At 38.3% G+C, this 19,083-nt stretch overlaps 1 long non-coding RNA gene across 1 annotated transcript; it reads left to right on the forward strand.

Annotated features, from left to right (window-relative positions):
* Positions 1 to 3,211: 3,211 nt before the first annotated feature.
* Positions 3,212 to 8,937, forward strand: LOC148703054 (uncharacterized). The gene is made up of 2 exons (XR_015987778.1): positions 3,212 to 7,420; positions 8,360 to 8,937. It is a non-coding gene; the product is annotated as an uncharacterized LOC148703054 (long non-coding RNA).
* The last annotated feature ends 10,146 nt before the right edge of the window (positions 8,938 to 19,083 follow it).

Genomic DNA, 19,083 nt, shown 5'->3' on the forward strand with positions numbered 1-19,083 from the left:
CCTTCAACGCCTGGGTTAAGGTTGGGGACATGCTAAAGCTCGGCTCCCGCTATCCACCAGGACCACGCCCGCTATCCCTAACGGGCTCAGCCACCTAGGTCGCACCAGGCCCAGCAACCAAGTTGGCCGGATCAGCACCTCTGGGCCAGCCCGAGTCCCTCACGCACTGGCCCGTGCCAGCCCCCTTGGTCGCAGGGCCCTTAGGCCTCTTAAGATTCGAGTAACCTGAGCCCGCATCCACCAACGCGACTTCTGGGCCGAACAGTTCGTCCCACAGCCTAGCCCCACCAGACTCCTTAACTAAGTCAGCTAGGTCACGCAACGGGTCAAACCCTGACTTGGTTTGAAGCCCCACCTGAGTCGCCACAACACCCGAGTCATCGCCATCTCCGATCACCCGGTCCTTCGGGGGTGATCGCCGACACGCCACCTTCGCCGGTTTCTACCATCCATCTAGCTCTGGCTGTGAGCTAGGGGGACTCGAATGGTTGGACGTAGCTCGACCGTGAGGAAGAAGAATCCAGCCCTAACAACTCCGGGGTTGACTCGTTATCTTCCTCATCCTCGGTGGTTCTTTCACAGACCTCAGTGGCTGGATCTTCACAGTCGCCAGCCAAGGGCCGAACACAAGCCTTCGGCTAGCTCATCCGAGCTGATATTAGGCTCGCCACCAACCCCCTAGCCTTCGACCGCCTCCACCACCATTGGAATTGGGGGCCTCGACCACTCCTGCAAATCCCCCACCTCTACCGTCATCTAAGGGTTCATATCTATTCAAATCTAATCACAAGCACCACGATCGGCCCGTGGTTAGCCCCAACAGATCCGTGTTGCAGTGTTCCTTAGTCCACATAAGTTATGGGCTGGGTCCATTTTGATACCATTTGTAACAATCCAGAACCTCATCCACAATGGCTAGCTAGAAGTATTATTTGGATTCCTTAGTTCTGTATAAGTATCCAAGATTTGCTCGGTGAATAACCGATATGGGACTAAACACGTGCCCGCATGGGTCCTCACATATATACTCTCTTCGTTCAAGCCTTGATGTCCTCATCAGGGTAAGGATTCAAATCTAATCATAAGCACCATAATCGGCCCATGGTCAGCTTAATCCAGCGGTCAAGCGGCAGCTTCTGATGGAAAGTGGATCTCGGAATAGAGCAACAAAGCAATGGGGAAAAAGAGAGAGAAAGGAGGAGACTTCAAGCGGTGGTGTTCGGCCAGGTGGCACGCCGGCCACTAGAGGAGGAGGAGGAGAGGTGCTTGGTGGTAGATCCAGAGGAGAACTTGGTATTTAAAGGGCTTTGGATGATAGATAAGCTTGAGGTTGTTGTTGAACCACTCACGATTGTCACAATGGATAAACATGACTGAACGGCCAGTGGCTGTTCGAACGGGCCATGGAGTCATCACCAGCCGCGACTCCGCGGCCTTATCTCCTCACGAGTGAGGAAGAAGGCATTCTTATCTCCTCACGAGCGAGGAAGAAGGAGCAGAGGATAACGATCATGATCCTCTGTTTCCATTCTTCCTTCTCAGGTTGGATCGTGGGCTGAAGTTGATTGGGCCGAAATAGCTTATTCATACTTTGGCTATGTTAGCTAGCATTCTCATTTCAATAAGCATCTCAAACAAAATTTTGATACCTTAATACAAATTTATCAATAACAAAAACAAACAAAGACATTTGTCTCATTGCCTAATTTCTATCCATCTCTCAAACTTTCCGACAAACCCTAAGAATTCTAAAAGCTAAACTTCAATATGACTATTTCAATCATGATTCCTAGTAATCTTAAACCTAAGCTCTAATACCATTTGTAATAACCCAAGATCTCACCCAAAAAGACTAGCCAGAATGTATTATTTGAGTTCCTTGATCTTGTATAAGTATCCAAGATCTACCCAGAAAATAACCGATGTAGGACTAAACACTCGCCTGCACGAATCCTCACATCCTCTTTCTGTTTAAGCCTTGACGTCCTCGTTAAGCTAAAGATTCATATCCATTCAAATCTAATCACAAGAACCATGATCAGCCTATGGTTAGCCCCAATGGATCCCTGCTGTAGTATCTCCTAGTCCACATAAATTATGGGCTAGGTCCGCTCTGATACCATTTTGTAACAACCCAAGATCTCACCCAAAATGGCTAAGCGGATGGTATTATTTGAGTTCCTTAGTCCTGTATAAGTACCCAAGATCTGCTCAGCGAATAACCGATGTGGGACTAAACACATGCCCGCACGGGTCCTCACATACTCTCTCCGTTCAAGCCCTAACATTTTCGTCAGGATAAGGGTTCAAATCTAATCATAGGCACCACAATCGGCCCATGGTCAGTTCGATCCGGCGGTCAAGCGGTGGCTTTCGACGGCAAAGTGGATCTCGAGACAAAGCAACAAAGCAATAGGGGAAAAGAGAGAGAGGAGGAGACTTTAGAGGAGAGGAACTTAATATTTAAAGGGTTATGAAAGAATCCGTACAGACGTGTGTTTAGTCCAACATCAGTTATTTGTTAAGTAGATCTTTGGTATTTATACAAGATTAAAAAACACAAATAATATATTCCAGCTAGTGACCGTCATGAAATGCCTTCGTAGATTCTCTATCTCCTCCAAAATTCGGTGGGACATCCGTCCACCCTAGGGTTTCCTCAGGCGAAGGAGCCACCCGCCGCCTTATCTGCTTGGTCAGCCATTGTGCCCTTGTTTTCTTTTTTTTGGTACATCGGTAGCTTATGTCAGTCTGGCATGAGTACTACCATCAATGTCAAGAGACATAGATGACTTAAAAGTGGCGCGAAGGGGGGGGGGGGGGGGGTAGAATCAGACATTGTCAAAATAAAACCTTTCACGAGTGATGAGCAACAAAAAAGGCGACTCAGTCTGCAACCATGTTCACCTCTCGGAACACATGGCAACCTGAATCGAGCAGAAGTCTGACACCAGTCTCTGGATGTTCCTGAATAGAGGGCGGCCATCGTCCCGTCACTCGATATCATGAATCCACTCCAGTGACCGTAGTAGAGTCTCCCTCCAGAATAATGCAATCAGCCCATAGGATCCTCCTCGCATAGATGACTTCCTTTCATGCTGCTCTGAGCTCAGCTGCAATAGCAGCCATATCATAAGCGTGCCGTTCGCATGCCACAAGCAATCTGGAGTCATAATTCCAAATTACAAACTTTGTCTCCATCTGTCGAGGCACAACCGTCAAACTTAATTTTGAAGTGGTCAAGAGTTGGGGGCTGCCCAAAGACCCCAGCGCTGTTCGCCTCCTGCCCTTGTTTTCTAGGCTTCGCGAAGTTGGCACGCCACGTGTCTCGATCCGGCGCGTCCAATCCTCCTATGTATACCCCTTTCCGTAGGCGCCCTGTCCCCTGCGGCGATTGCGAGAACCCGAGGGGGAGAGAGGTCGGTAGGGAGATGGATAGGGGCTTTTTCTTCTTCTTCTAGCTTTTCCCCTGCAGCGAGCTTCCTCCCTCTCTCTCTTCTTCTTATTCTTATCTGTCCATTGATGGAATGATTCATTGGGCCTTGTTTGTTATATGGTCGCCGCCGCCTCTGATTCGCTTGGTGCAGGTCGGGAACGGGCTCGATTTTTGCCCGACGGTGAGCTGGATCCCGCCTTGCATCAACTGAATCCGAGCCGGAATGCGACGCTCGGCGCCTTCGGTGCACCGCCGCTCCGGATCATGTGATTTCTCTGGTTCAAGATCAGATCTTTGTTTTTGTTTGTTGTCTCCTCGTGGGATCCGCCTACCCCGTTTCGATCTGCTTTTGCCCCGTCTCATTTCTTTAATGATCTGTTAAAGTTGATAACTTTATGCTTAAATTTGTGATTTTATTGAATTGATGGATTCGATGAACTGTTCTTTATTGCTTTGTATTTCGTTTCTTATATTGCAAACACTTACTCTTTAGGTGCTGGATTTCCTCAGCTTGGAGCTTATTGGATTGGTTCCTCTCATTCCTTGGCTTCCGATTCATAATTTTTCTTTAGTGGTCCGCCAAAGTTTGTGTCCTTGTCTGTTGATCTGTGTTTTTTTATTAAATCTATGGTCTTCATGAACTGGTTTTTGCTTTTGAATCCCAAAAATTTGAACTTTGGGAGCCAAGTGAATATGGATTTCATGTTTTTAAACTAATTGATTGTACAACCGTTTGAAATACTTCATATATTCATCAGTTCGAAGATCAGATGTTTGTTTTCTCTTGGGATGGTATTCCTCTGCTTCACTCTTGGTTCCTTCTTGGTTTGTTATGTGCCTTGTTGATCTGTGAAAGATGGTAACATTTATTGCTTGGCTTTTGGTTTCGATTGAATTGATCAGTTGAGAACTGGTTTTGGTTTTTGGACATATCATGTTAGCTCATCCAATACTTGAATAGCTAAGGCAACTTGATCCCCTGACAATGTCATTCCATCAATTAGATGGCCAAGAGCTAGGCTTTAACTAACGAACAAACACAGGCATTTATATTATTATCAAGACATATCTCTGCTCTAGTTATCTATGTTAATCTGCTTCAGCTCAAATGGCATGTTCCTTCCATTAATTATTTTTTAGTGTCCTTTTATGGTTAATTAGTTTCTAGTGTAAGAGTCCTGATAGAAGAGATGGGGCTTACTTAGTTTGCTAACATTCAAGAAGGCAAGCTGTCTTCAGTTGGTTCCATTTTTGCCTGGTCTTCTTAATACATATTTGGTCTTATTTGCCTCCCATAACAAATGTGTAACTGAAGAAAATAGAATCTAAAAAGATCTCCTCCCTTGAAGGCTCTGGAAATGATTGCAGAAGCAAAGAAAAGTTATGCTACATGCCTTGAATAATTGGAGAGTAAGAATCATTAGACTGGAGAGCTGAACTACTAGCATGTATGGTAAATAGCTTTCTCTATTGCTTTTTTTTTTTTTGTTATATCAAAGCAAATTTGGATGTGAATGCTGTTGTTGCACCATTAAATCTACTTGTTCCGCCTTTATCAGAATTTTTAACGGGGCTGAGATATTATGATGAGTGTTGAACTGATACAATCTTTCCCCCTGGATTTTAGGCCACAAACAATACGAAATCTTAAGTAATATCCTACAATTCTTTTCATCTGCCAAACCTCCAAATATATGCTTTAGCCTGATATTGCTTTTTAATCAAGTTGCATGAAGGAAGCAGCATTTCTTTAATTGTTCTTTGAAGGCAAGTTGCAAATGGCATGATGAGATGATATCATAATTCCAGTGTTTGTGATAGTTTTGTCAGTTTTCTTTTACTTCAGCACTGACAAGTAGACTCCTTCAAATTATACTGCAAGCTCTGAAGAAAATGTTTCAAGACATGCATGATTGTATCTAGCAGAGCAGATGGAGCTAGGTTGTCTTCCTTTTCTCTTCGAATTCTATTAGCATGAATGCTTAGAACTTCCCTATTTGTTATATTCCATGGAAGAATAACATCTTCCTTTTCTTGCAGTACTCTAGAGTCTAGACTCGAGCTACTTGCTTTTTCCCTTTACCTCTTATGCATCAACTGGTCAATTGCCATGGTTATCTAAGCCTCATCATGGGTCTCATGTCGAAAAGGTAGTAGGATCAAAGAAATGTAAGCACTCCACTTTGCCTGTGCCTTTTTTCTTTGGTCCCTCCCCATTCCTAAAATTTATAATCACATGAATGCTGGCTCTCATGCCTTCACCCAGAGTTCAAAAACCTCTCTCTTCCACGTTCCCATGTATAGTAAACCAAAATATTGGTAAAAGCATTCATCTTCCTTTTCTAAATCTCATAGCTAAGCAACAAATAATATTGCATGTTTATCATTCTATAAACCACCAGGCTCTCTCCTCCTGGAGGGTTGGTGCGTTTGGTTTGCAATCGAAATCGGAATGGATTGGAATGGAAATCGAAATGGCCATATTGTCCAACGTATTTGGTTCGTAATTGGAATCAAAATCAGAATGGATTTGAATATTTGGGGAGAGTCGAGGTTGGATTTTGGAGAATTAGGGCAGGAGGAAATTGGAATGGGAATAGGACTCCCTCCAACTAAATGGCTGGAATGAGAGTTGCTCATTCCCATTCCCATTCTATAGTCCAACTCTCCCCAACCAAACATGCGCTTAACGATTCTGTCCACGATCTACAACTCTGAAAATTCCTCCTTCCTTCGATATTTTGCAACAAATCTCTATTGCATGTGAATTGTTCTTTTAGTCAGCTTGTAGTCTGTTCATGATATTTTACTGTTTCATACTGTAGTTTGCCCCCATGTATTAGTTTTTGGGTTATACAGATGCCTATTCTGTCACTAGCAGTACATGATAATGGGTAAGGCATTTTCTCTTTTCTTTTCCTTTTTTGTTAGATATTGTTTCTTTATATTAAATTCAGTAGTTATGGAATTTTGCACTATCATGTCTAGTGATTTTGGATATGTTGAAATGCACATCGTTTTACTTGAAATGGTAACAGTTTCCAGCTTCTTTCATGCTTTTAACACAAAGTTACTCATTTCCAAATGCAACTTTCTGATTCCAATAGATCATAAGCTTATTGTGCGGTCACATGTTATGCTGCATGCAAGGTAAAACACGCTGAGAGTTCAAGGGCTTGGGTTTTATCTTTCGTGTGAAAATATGATTGATCTTCTTTCTCGATGCCGTCCGATCATGCTCCAGACAGATCTCAATCCATGTGCGCAGATCTCAAAGCAACCAATGTGTGATCAAATGGTGGATTCGCTTGAAGGAAGGTGAAACCTTCTTCCGCGCGAAAGGTTCAACCCTGTCTCAGAGTTTAAAGGGCCACCTTATCATGATATCCGCATTTCTAAATTCAAATTTTATCCGGGTTGTTAGTAATGACTGTATTCAAAGACTTTGAAATCACCACCAGGGAATCCACTAGATCGAGTTCAGTCAAATTACAAAACACTGTAAATAGATTATTCAGGTTTGCAACCCGGTCATGCTCGGTCAAGTTATCAAATATTGTAAATAGATTTTTGAGGTATCATCAAAAATTCAAGGTCTGTCAAAGTGTATGGTTGGTCTATTATATTAATATGTACTTACAGACTTTACATAGAATATAGTAATAAAACTGCCAGCTCAAGTGGCCACCCAAGTCTTCATCAAGCTTAACATCTTTAAATGGATTTGTTTAGTACTATTATTATCTTGAAGTTGCACTACTTGGGTTTTGCTCCAAAGTTATCTTAAAGTATGATCAATTGGTGAACTTTGGTTTACAAATCTGATGATGACAGTACCTCTTTACGGGCGTTTTCTTGGAACAGGGATGGATATGTTTGGTGGATTGCACATGGTTGACGTACGGATGTCTTACAACTGAAGGGACGTTAAGCTTAATTGTAAATCCTGAGGACTTGGCTATGGCTTTCGTGTCTGCACTGATGGTCAGTTGAAAATAATATGTGGAAATAAGCTTCTGATCTACTCGAATACAGAATCTCTCTAACAATTTCATCTGCCTTCAAATGCAGTTAAGAATTTTTCTTTTACATGTCACTTTTAGAAGAGAAAAAAAAAGTAGAACACATGTTAGAAATGCACGGGTCATGTTTTGATGTTAAATTTCCCACATACTTGTCACCTTAGGTGCTTCAGGTTTTCCTCCTCCTGCAACAAAGGCAAGATGCTTCAATAATAGGTTTATTCATTTGACTGAAACAGCGTAGATTTGCTTTAAGCTTTGCTCAAACACTAGATTATGCTCCCTACCCTGAAAGATACACAGTTTGATTAGTGTGAAGCAAACAAGTAAGCAGTACTAAACTAACATCTCATTGATCTTGTCAATAGTTTCATTAATCTACAAAATAGAGTTGAACTCGCTGTTGGTTGTGCTTAACTAGTTTTGGCATGTATTTTATCAAATAAATAAGATGCTTCCTTTCATTTAGACTCTGAAGTCTGAACTAAGTACATCCACAGCCTCACTGTTAGCAAGTTCTGCATCATCTTCTTGTCTTCTCTCGTCTTCACTTGCTCTCTCTGCTGCTCGAGCTACATTTACCATACATTTGCTTATAATAAGGCAAGAAAAAACTGTGCATATATTATCTATGCATTTACTTATCGAGTCAACATTCATCATATTACAGTACTTAGGATGAACAAATCTGCAAGCTTTTTAACATTATGCGTGCTACTTAATGCTTATCCAAGATGAGCACATCTAGTATATCAGTCAGAAATGGCAATCTCTATTCACATATTGTCTCCACTTTTTACGAATCAAAGGGCTTTGTTACAATTATGATGAGAAATTTGTTCTGGGTGACCGTTACAGAACAGAACAATTATTTTTAATGAGGGATGATTGGATATATCAGGTATCAGGAACTGGAAGGACATCAAGAGAATAAAAATTCTCAAGAACATTCATCACTAAATGTTCTATGCATGCCATTGTTGGTGGGCTATCCTCTAGAACAAAGCTGCTGAAGGGGTCAATCAAGTGAGCCAATCACAATTTTAGTTGATTCTGGGAGCATCCATACTTTAATTGAACTTGTCTTACCAAAGATGATGCTACTTAGAGTGGATGAGAAAAAAAATCGTTTTGAGATAATGGTAGCTACAGGAGAAAAGATGAAAATAATGGGGAAATACCCCAATTACCTATTATCAATTTCTAGGAGATGATTTCAGGTGGTTGCTCCTGTCTTTTCTCATATATCTAGGTTCCAGTCTTCTGGTTTGTTTTGTTAAAACAGGAACTTTAGTTTATTTGAGAACTTTTAATTTTTGACCTGAACTATGTATTAAAGCAGCTGCTGCATTTCTCCTTGGTATGCTGCATTTCTCCTGCTAGTATGATCAAAGACGCATGTTTGGTGATCCTAAGACAAATGTTGTTATCACAGAAAGCAATACAGTGGTAATTGAAATCAGCAGACAATTATAGTTCTAATCAGATTCCTTTCCATGCATCTTAAGAGCCCCTGAATTTTTTTCTTCCTACTAAGAGGATCGAAATTTTACCCTGCATAGCCAAATTATGTAGTTGGATGTTAAGATGGTCTTAAAGACTGTTATGATCAGATAAATTCTTTGATTGAGAGGACCAAGATAACATCTAGCTACCGAACAACTGCTTACAGGAAAGGAGTATTCCCGAACATTTCATATGGATCTCAAGCTAGCTTTCTACACTCCTATTGGTTTTTGGAGCTGAGTTAATCCACCCATGAGGGGTTAACCCGATCCATTTTATTTGAAGGGAAACAACCCTTCAATGACACCCATTGGATATTTTATAACTATCAAAGGTAGTTAATTTCTGCCTCTATATATATGGATAGTTATAAAACAAAAAAATATAAGAGGGAAGGGAGAATAACATACAAAAAAACCATAAAAAGCAGGGGGGGTCTTTTTCCATATTATTTTTGGCAAAAAAGGTTTTGAGTTGTGATCAACAAGCGTTTTTCAATTCTATAATTACGCTTACAACTTGTAATTCGACCGAAAACTGGTGATACAATCCGATCTATAACAATTAAATTTTATTTTGATCCGTTTTGATTATGATAAAATTCCTATATTGGTATTAAAGCCATTAAGGGTTTTGTTCTAGTATATTTGTGAATTAAAATAATGATTTAGTCACTGTTTCGAGAATAATTCACATAAACTTAATTCACATAAACTAGAGTTTTAGACCAAAAATAGTAACTTTGTATATGCATGATATTTTGATCTGAAAACATGGATGTAGGCAACATGAAGGAGAAGCTACCATAAAAGTTTCAGAACCCGACTATCACTGTGGTGAGAGAAAACTCAAATCCTAGTTACGGAATTTGAAACTTTGAAGATTTATAACTTTCTGTATGATGCATATTTTTATATGCTTTTGGTGCCATTGGATAGATCCTTTCACAAGCTTTCTGTGCATATAAACTTTGTAATTTTTGGACAAGAATTAAGGAAGTTAGGAAATCTGAAAATTTTTAAAGTTTCTGAAATTTTATTGGCTTAAAAAGGAAGAAGATAAACAGTAACTTTAGCTGTTCCACCATTCACTTTCCATCATAAAGACATCAGAATCAAATTTTTACCACACTAATGGACTCATCTCAATTTATTGAATTTTTCTGTGTCATTTATTTTATTTTTCTGAACATAAAATAAATTATTATTATTATTATTTTTGTTTCGGAATGAGAAGAAAATGACAGAAAAATTATTTTTTGAAAATTAAAAATTTTGAAAATTTCTTGTGGCTTTTAGGCTTCATATTCTGGGGGTTTGAAGTCCAGTGGGAGGAAATACTTACGTTTAGGACTTTATACCCTCCTAAAACATATGAAAGAGCATTATTTATCAATCTTTTTCTTGGAAAAATCATAATAAATTATATATTAATCAAAAAATTATGATTCTAGTTCTGAAAATTTTAAATTTAATGTTCTTTCATATCAAGTACTTAAATTATATTTTCTTAGTAGTTAAATTTTTCTCAATAGCCTCTGCATAACCCTTAGTATTTTCTTATATGGGGTAGATGGCATTTTCACCGCATAATAAAAAAGAAAAAAAAGGCAAGAGAACTGAAGCCTAGGAAGCCGAATTGAAAATGGCTATAGATAAGAAAGCAAAATCTGAGAATGCTTTAAGGGTTGCCGCCGAGTATAATAAAAGGATGTTGCCCTATGAGTTTGAGGAATTATACTACACCTTGATGTCTTATGAAATGGACCCAAATCACACCATTAGCCAACACTTAAAATTAATGGATAAATTAATAATGAACATTGAGATAGATGTTTTTATTTCATTAGAAAAAGAAAAGGTTGAAGGGTTACATTGGTCCTTACTGGCCCATTGGGCTATAATAGTTAACGATATTTGGATACAATTAGAGTTCCTAGAAAAGGAGTATAAAGCTGTGAAACAAATTTTGTGCCATGGGTGGGAAATTGATTTGGAGTTAACTGTACAAAATGCTACAAAGCATGCTGAACATTCTCCATTTGTTCAAATCCTCGAAGCACAAAAGGTTGCATTGGCCTATACCCTTGGATAGAAAAAATGGGGCTTAAACTTGCAAGCAATTTAATCAATAAAAAAATACCAGTGTCTCGAAGTTTTAAGGCGGAGATTAATGTACATATATTGTTTGTGAATTTTATAGAACTTATGTATGAAGTAGGATGAAATTTGTACTACTTGTGAACACATGTAGTTTAATGCGTATGCTATATGTGATTTGTCCTATTTGATATTTTTATAATTAAATATTTTGGGCATTTAATTAATGTTGATTATATGGAAATATCATTTTAAGTGGGAGCTGAAATCACATTGTGATGGAAACTCTCATTTTAGAATTTTTCTTTGTGCAATGCAATTAAATACATGATGATGGAACATTTGTTTTACAAATGATGATTGGGAACATAGTGAACTTTCAAATTGGTACTCATGTAAAATTATCATTAATTTAATTTATATGTGCACAAAGTTAGATGTGTGTGTGTTTTGAGTATTGCCTAATATCTTTTATTACTTGGTAGACCATGGCATCAAAGAATATAATAACTTGTTAACCCAAAAAAAAAGAAAGAATATAATAGCTTATCTAAGTAAAGGTGAAAAACGGGATGGTGATAATTACAATATATAGATCCAATATATTTTCGAGGAACAGCAAGTACTTGAATCCATTATCAAAAAATGGATGACCCTAGTAAAAGGAATAGTGCTCAGCATATAAGAGATCTGGAGGCTTATCAAGTATGGGAACAAAATGATACTTTAGCTCGTAGAATTTTAATAAGCTCCATGATTGATGATCTCATTTGTGAATGCGAGCAATTCCCAACTGCTCACGAAATGTGGATACATTTGAAAGATAAGTTTGGAGGAACCACCGTGATCAAACCCCAACAGTTGACTATAAAGTTTGACACATACAAAAAGCGTCACAATCTACAATTAAACAACATCTGAGAGAGATGACTAATATGATTAGGGAGTTAAAATCAGCTGGTCATATACTCACGGATGAGCAGCAAGTACAAATTTTAATTCAGTCTCTTTCTGATAATTGGGAACATATGAAGATAAATCTAACCCATAATGATAACTTAAAAATCTTTGCTGATACTGCCCGCCATATTAAGCTAGAAGATGAGCGACCTAGAGCAACAAGGACTTCTAGTCTTATATGTGTGGCTGAAAATGGTGCGCAGGAAGCTTCGAGCTCCAAGTGTAAATACAGCTGGAATAAGGGCAGGAAGGGGAAGGAGACTGGAAGATGATCCAAAAAGAATAAAACTGGTCATCATAAAAATGGCAAGCGTTATAGCAAAAAGAGAGATAAGATCAAAATAAAATATTTTTGAGTGCAGCGAACTGAAATGCCCCCGCATAATGCTGCCGTTTGGACCTTTCCTTGAAGGTAATGCCACCTGCTGTCTCCGCCTTCAGCTAGCTTTTGGTCTCGCACCACACACGTGAATGTTCTTGGTGCGGCTCTCTCTTTATGCATTCCGCCAACCATTAATGACTCGAGTTATGATGATGCGACTGCAAAAAAAGCAAGTCGGAAATATCCAACGACCGAGCATGATATATATGTATGTTTGCATGTATGTTTCAGTCTAGAATGCGAACTTGCCAACAGGCCTAAAATAGAGAAAACAAGCGAATTGGGCCAATGTCAAACTGTTTAAGAGGTTTGGTAGTCTGAAATTATTGTCAGCTTTTTTTTTGAGAAATTTTTTCATCTTTTTAATTCTATATGTTCTCATCCAAGCTGGCATATGTATATATATATATATATATCGATATTAGAAAAAGCAGATGAATTAAAGGATTAGAATGTTGAATCAAATTAAGAGCCTACTAAAGTATGAAATGCCATGCAAAGTGAACTTTAGTTTACGTTATTGGAAGAGTTCATAGCTTCAGTAAAGAGTTAATTATTCGAGTGCTTGCATCACTTTGATTGGGGACGGTGAAGAGATAAAAGATAAAAGATGCTTAGCTTGTGCTTGGTGAAGGTATCAAGTGACAGATTGGAAATCTAACCTTGTGTACAAGAAAACAGGTTTCCAACAGCCTTTGAAATGGTGCAAATCCAATCTGCTATTTTGTACATCTGTTTGTGACTATTTGCTTAAAAGAGAACTACAATGGCAGCATTCTTGTGAGAGCACTGTTGGAGTTTTAATTTTTAAAAAAATAATTTTTCTTATTCTCTAAATTTTAGTTATTTTAAATGCTTAAAAATATCTTTTTGTGAAACACCTTTTTTGGAAGAGTTGTGGCTCCTAAAAGAAAATGCTGGTTTCCAAAAAGATATGGTGTTTCCAGCCGGCAAGAGAATGTCTTCTTGGGATACTCTCTAAAGTTGATTTGCCTACTTATTAATACTGTCTAGTTGGAAAAACAACGAGAAAACTATCTGGCAAAGGATCCAGAACCGAGTTTCCATTGCAATTAATTCATTCAGACGTCTGTGGTCCATTGAATGTGAGGGCGAGATATGGAGCCTCATATTTCATTATGTTTATAGATGATCTTACACATTATGATCCCATCTTTTTGATTTCTTATGAGTCAGAGGCACTAAAGTGTTTCAGACATTACACAAATGAAGTTGAGAATCAATTAGATAGAAGGATTAAGACATTAAGGACTAACCATGGACGTAAATATCTATCTGAGCAATTCAAAAAATTGTATAATGAAAAAGGGATAATTAGACAATTGACTATTCCTGGTATACCACAATAGAATGGTATAGCCGAAAGAAGGAATATGACATGATTAGAAATGGATAGGTCAATGATGGCCCAAGCAAATTTATCAATGTCCTTTTGGAGGGACGCTTTGCTTACCGTAACCTATATTCTTAACCGTGTACCCTCTAAATCAATACCTTCCACCCCATATGAGCTATGGACAAATAGAAAACTTGACCTAAATCATTTACGACCTTGGGGATCGGCTACCTATGTTCTTAATTCCTCTAGCAAATATGGTAAATTGGGTCCTAGAGGAAGAAAATGTATCTTTATAAAATACTCAAAACACTCCAAAGGATATGTGTTTATTGGAGAACAGACTGATAGAAGTGTAACTGAAATTTAATCACGAAATGTTGCATTCTTGGAGGATGAATTATCTAGTAGGGGTGAGAATAACAAGGAAGAGTCCTTATATGACGTGGTGGACAATCGTACAAATAATGAATTTATTGAGGAGCAAGAACAATTGCCTCAACCACTTGAACCAAGTGGGAGTACCATGCCTCCAGATGAATTTAATTCTTCTGAAACCCAGTTACAACAGAGTATGCAAAAAGGTGTTCCCTGATGCCGATTTGAAATCGAAGGAGAAGCTTATATGGTATCCGCAAGATAATGATGAGCCCAAATCAGTAACTGAGGTACTTTCATGCCCTGCGAAGGATGAGTGGAAGAAAGCAATGGAAGAAGAAATGGAGTCAATGAGATCAAACCAAGTCTAGAATTTGGTTAATCTTTCGTTAGGGCGTAAGGCTATTAGGAACAAGTGGGTTCTCAAGATAAAACACAAATCGGATGGATCTATTTTAGAATTGCATCAAATGGATGTTAAACAGCTTTCCTAAATGGTGAGTTGGAAGAAGAAATCTACATGCAAATTAAAGAGATCTTTATATGGCCTAAAGCAATCATCAAGACAGTGGTACTTGAGATTTCATAAGAAAGTAATTTCTTATGATTTCATTATGATAGATGAAGACTACTGTGTCTATGTTAAACGATTTATAGAGAAATATGTAATTTTATCTCTATAAGTGGATGACATATTATTGGCTGGAAATTATAAAGAGTATGTCAAAACCATTAAGAAATGGGTGTCTACTCATTTTGAAATAAAAGACATGGAAGAAACAAGTTACATTTCGTGTGAAAATCCATAAAGATTGTTCAAAGAAACTTTTAACTTTGTCGCAAGAGTCTTATATTAAGAAAATCCTTAAACAATTTGATATGAAAAATTGTAATCCAATAGGCACTCCTATTGCGAAAAGCGAAAGTTTAAGTCTCAAAATGTATCTCAAGACTCCAAAAAAAAAGGAAGATATGGCCAAGGTACCATATTCAAATGCTGTTGGAAGTTTGATGTATGCTATGATGTGTACTCGCCTATATATATGCTATGTCGTGGGTCTTGTCAGTCGGATCAATCTAATCCAGGATGTGAACACTAGAAAGTGATAAAGAGGATATTGAGATACCTGAAAGGCACAATTGATTATTCTTTGTGTTATCAAGGGAATGATTTATGCTTAAAAGAGTATACAGATGTTGACTGGGGAGGAGACCTAGATGAGCGTAAATTGACTTCAAGTTATATGTTTTTGCTAAATAATGGTGTCATCTCTTGGAATAGCAAAAAGCAAACTTGTATTGCCTTATCTACTACGGAGGCTGAATTTGTAGCATGTGCGGCTGCAGTACAAGAAGGTGTTTGGTTGAGGAGATTTTTGCAACATCTGAGAATGATTGATGATAGTTTGGGACCGATAATGATTCATTGTGATAGTCATGTGGGTATTGCTTATACTAAGGATCCCAATATCATAATAGAATCAAACACATTGATACTAAGTATAATTTTATGAGAGACATTATAGCAAAAAAGGAAGTATCTTTGAAATATATATATCTACGCATCAAATGGTAGCTGATCCACTTACGAAACCCATTCCTAGAGATATTTTTCTAAGGCATGTCAGATCCCTAGGATTGCGTAGATTGTATTAACAAATTATTGCAAAGTGTTATAAATTCGTCACTTCCAATACAATACTCATTTATGAATAATATTTGATTTATTCAATTTTGTCCATAAGAATGTAATTTTGTACATTTGAAATAATACACACACACATTATATGCTAGGCACATGAAGAGATTAAGTATGTCTAATAGGTTTAGATTAGCTCTCTCACACGAGCAATCGCCTTTAACATCTAGTGACGTATAAAGATGAGACATTTAAGCACAAAGGTTATATTGATGAGAGATCATGCTTAAAATTAATGTCACCTTGATAAGAAGTCAAGATGAGGTCAAAATTGATATTTTTGTATTGACTGAGATGGATGACCCCACCATTCATCTAGCCTGTTCAAAAGTCATATGTGAGTTCTTGATTGTTTGTTGTGATAAAGAGCATTTAAAAGTGGAACTCAAGTTAGGCATTGGAATATGCCTGAGCTAAAGTCTGTATGGTATTTGTTAAAAAAAATGACATACGCTTAATGGGGGTAGAGAATAACATTGTAGCACATGATTCATACCATATGTGCTATTTCGACCAATAAAAGAACTAAGAGAATCGATCTCTGCTTGCTCACTTTGTGAGTCTTTATGAGGCTTATATATGACCCCATATAATATGCTAATAACTTTTAACTATTTCTTTATATTTCAGTTTGATGTTCATTACTTCAGCATATTACCTACAACCATGGATGATTCAACTATATGGAGCATGTATAGGAAAGCAATCAGATTGAAATTGAGAGATTCGAGTAAGAAAAGAAAAACTATTTTGCTTTACGTCCTTACTTATATTCACCGGCCAGATAATTATATCGTATATAAGAAAGTTAGATATAATTGTGAATATATGTAGTGAGAATGATTAAGTATGCTCTCATATTGTTTGAGGGATCAGAGATGGTTGAAAGATATAAGGAGATAGAAATGGGTTATGGTGACATATAACTTAATATTCTTAATTCGTGAGCTCTTATGTATCCCTAACAGGTGCATAGCATAAAAGCTCAATCGCATACATCACTGGTCGCACGACTTATTTGCCAAGTATGAATTGGCATGAGAGAAATATGAGAAAAGATCTACTACATTGCTGTAGAGATTATGTCAAGCCCATCATGTGCGAGTGGAAGATATTGGTTTTTGGAGTCGGGTCAATCTGTCCATGATGGATCGACCTGATCTATTTTATTTGAAGGGAAACAACCAGTCAATGACACCTATTGGATATCTCATAACTACCAAAGAAAGTTAATTTCTGCCTCTATATATATGGGTAGTTGCAAAACAAAAAAATATAAGAAAGAAAGGAAAACAACATACAAAGAAAAACTAAAACAAGCAGAGTGATTTTTCTCCATATTTTTTCTGGCAAAAAGGGTTCTTAAGTTGGGATCAAGAAGCATTTTTTAATTCTATAATTACGCTTACGACTTATGATTCGACCGAAAACTGGGGATATAACTCGATCTATAATAAGTAAGCTTTATTTCGATCCGTTTTGATTACGATAAAATTTCTACAGCTCCTATTATTTTGAGTTACTACTAGCATCATATCCTCAAGCACTACAATAATAAATAGTTCTGGCGACTCTATATTGCCGACGCTACATAAAAGCGTCGGCAATTTTTTTTCTCCCACAGTAACTGCTGATGCTTGTAAAGAACGTCGGTAAAAAAATATTACCGATGCTTATAAGCGTCGGCATAGGTAAAAATACGACGACGCTTATACGCGTCGTCGGACTTCACTCCTCCCATCACAAAACCTAATCGATCCCCTCTCCCCACAGCCCGCAGCCCTAAATCCCTAAGTCACGGCGACCGACCCCTTCCGTCCTTAGCCCTTTTCACCGATCTCCACCGCATCTCCTTCCCCTCCTCCCCTCTCCATTGGCCTCCTCTTCGTGGACGACTTCCTCCTCCTCCGCCACAGAGCACTCACACGGCGTTCGAAGTTTGGAGCCGGCAAGGATTATCTTCTTCTCTTGCTTCGATCATAGGATCATAGGATTATCTTCTTCTCTTTCAGAAGGAGAGAGCTCTGCCTGGAGATAATTATATATCTTTCTCTTTCTGTCTCCTTATTTTAGGAATGTTCATTCATTACTGTATTAAAATTTTTCATTTCAGTGGATTGGAGCGATTGCATGCGATCTAGATCTACTGCTCTTCAGATCTCTTCGTTGGCTTAGAAATTTGGGAAAGTTATCAAAGGAAGACTTGCTCTCTTATCAGGTATACTTGAGAACTCGTTTCCCTCTGTCCCTTTTTTAATCTCCGGTTTATGCTTTAGAATTCTCTGTAATTGTATAGATTCTGGCGTTTCCTTTGCTTTGTTAGCTTATTTTCTAAGTTTTGAGGTGGTAGTTTTGGAAATATATAGTTTCGTTTGCTCTCTTACTTTCATTGCCTTCTCTAAAATAATTATTCTCCAGGTTCCACCAAAATAACTATCCCTTGTTTTGTTTTGCAAAAGTTTTTTGACCAGCATAAGGCTTATTCCAAGTCTCCCTCCTCCTCCTGATTTTTATCTCGGCAGAAACAAGACAAGTTAGATAAAAGGAAATTCGACCTCATGCATTAAATTATAGATCTAACATGGAAAAACTGCCAAACAATGGGAATCCATTGATACATGAATTAATTAATAAACGAACTAATCAAGAAAGCATATACATATATATATATCCACTGGAACAAAGAAAGGGAGGATATGCAGAATAAAGAGATCGAGACTATTCCAGTCCTCACCGCCTTCTTGTTGTGCTCTTCGACAGCGAAGCGAGCGAGCTCTTGGATCTCAACGCTGTTCTGGATCTCCTTCGCATCATGGACTCCTCCCAAGGTGGCCATGGCGATCACAACTTATTCACCCGCAGGATAACCAGCACCAACACTACCGCAGCAAAGAGATGATGAAGACCGAATGCTTCGTCGACAACCTCGTGATCTCATGGCCCCATCTTCTATAACGCCGGCCTAAGTCTAGAGTCTAGACCATCATCCTAGTCTAGGATCAGCAATGCGCCGGCCTAAGTCGAACAAGACCGTCCTCAAATTAATTTTTGGAAGTGGTCTTGCTCTAGTGTAATTAATGGGTTAAAAAGAAGCCGAGGGTAATTGCTTTTGACTGTGGATTTACATAACCTCTATCCTGGCACAGGTAGTTTTCTGAGTAGAAAAAGGGAAAAGACATATGAATTTGACTCTTGCCCATGTATTTCACCCAGCTGCATTGATGCCATAAAGAAGTTATAGGTT

The sequence above is a fragment of the Phoenix dactylifera genome, chromosome 6 (assembly GCF_051530095.1).
Source record: "Phoenix dactylifera cultivar Ajwa chromosome 6, Ajwa_hap1_PhDact_Kaust_v1.1, whole genome shotgun sequence".
Taxonomy (NCBI): Eukaryota; Viridiplantae; Streptophyta; class Magnoliopsida; order Arecales; family Arecaceae; genus Phoenix; species Phoenix dactylifera.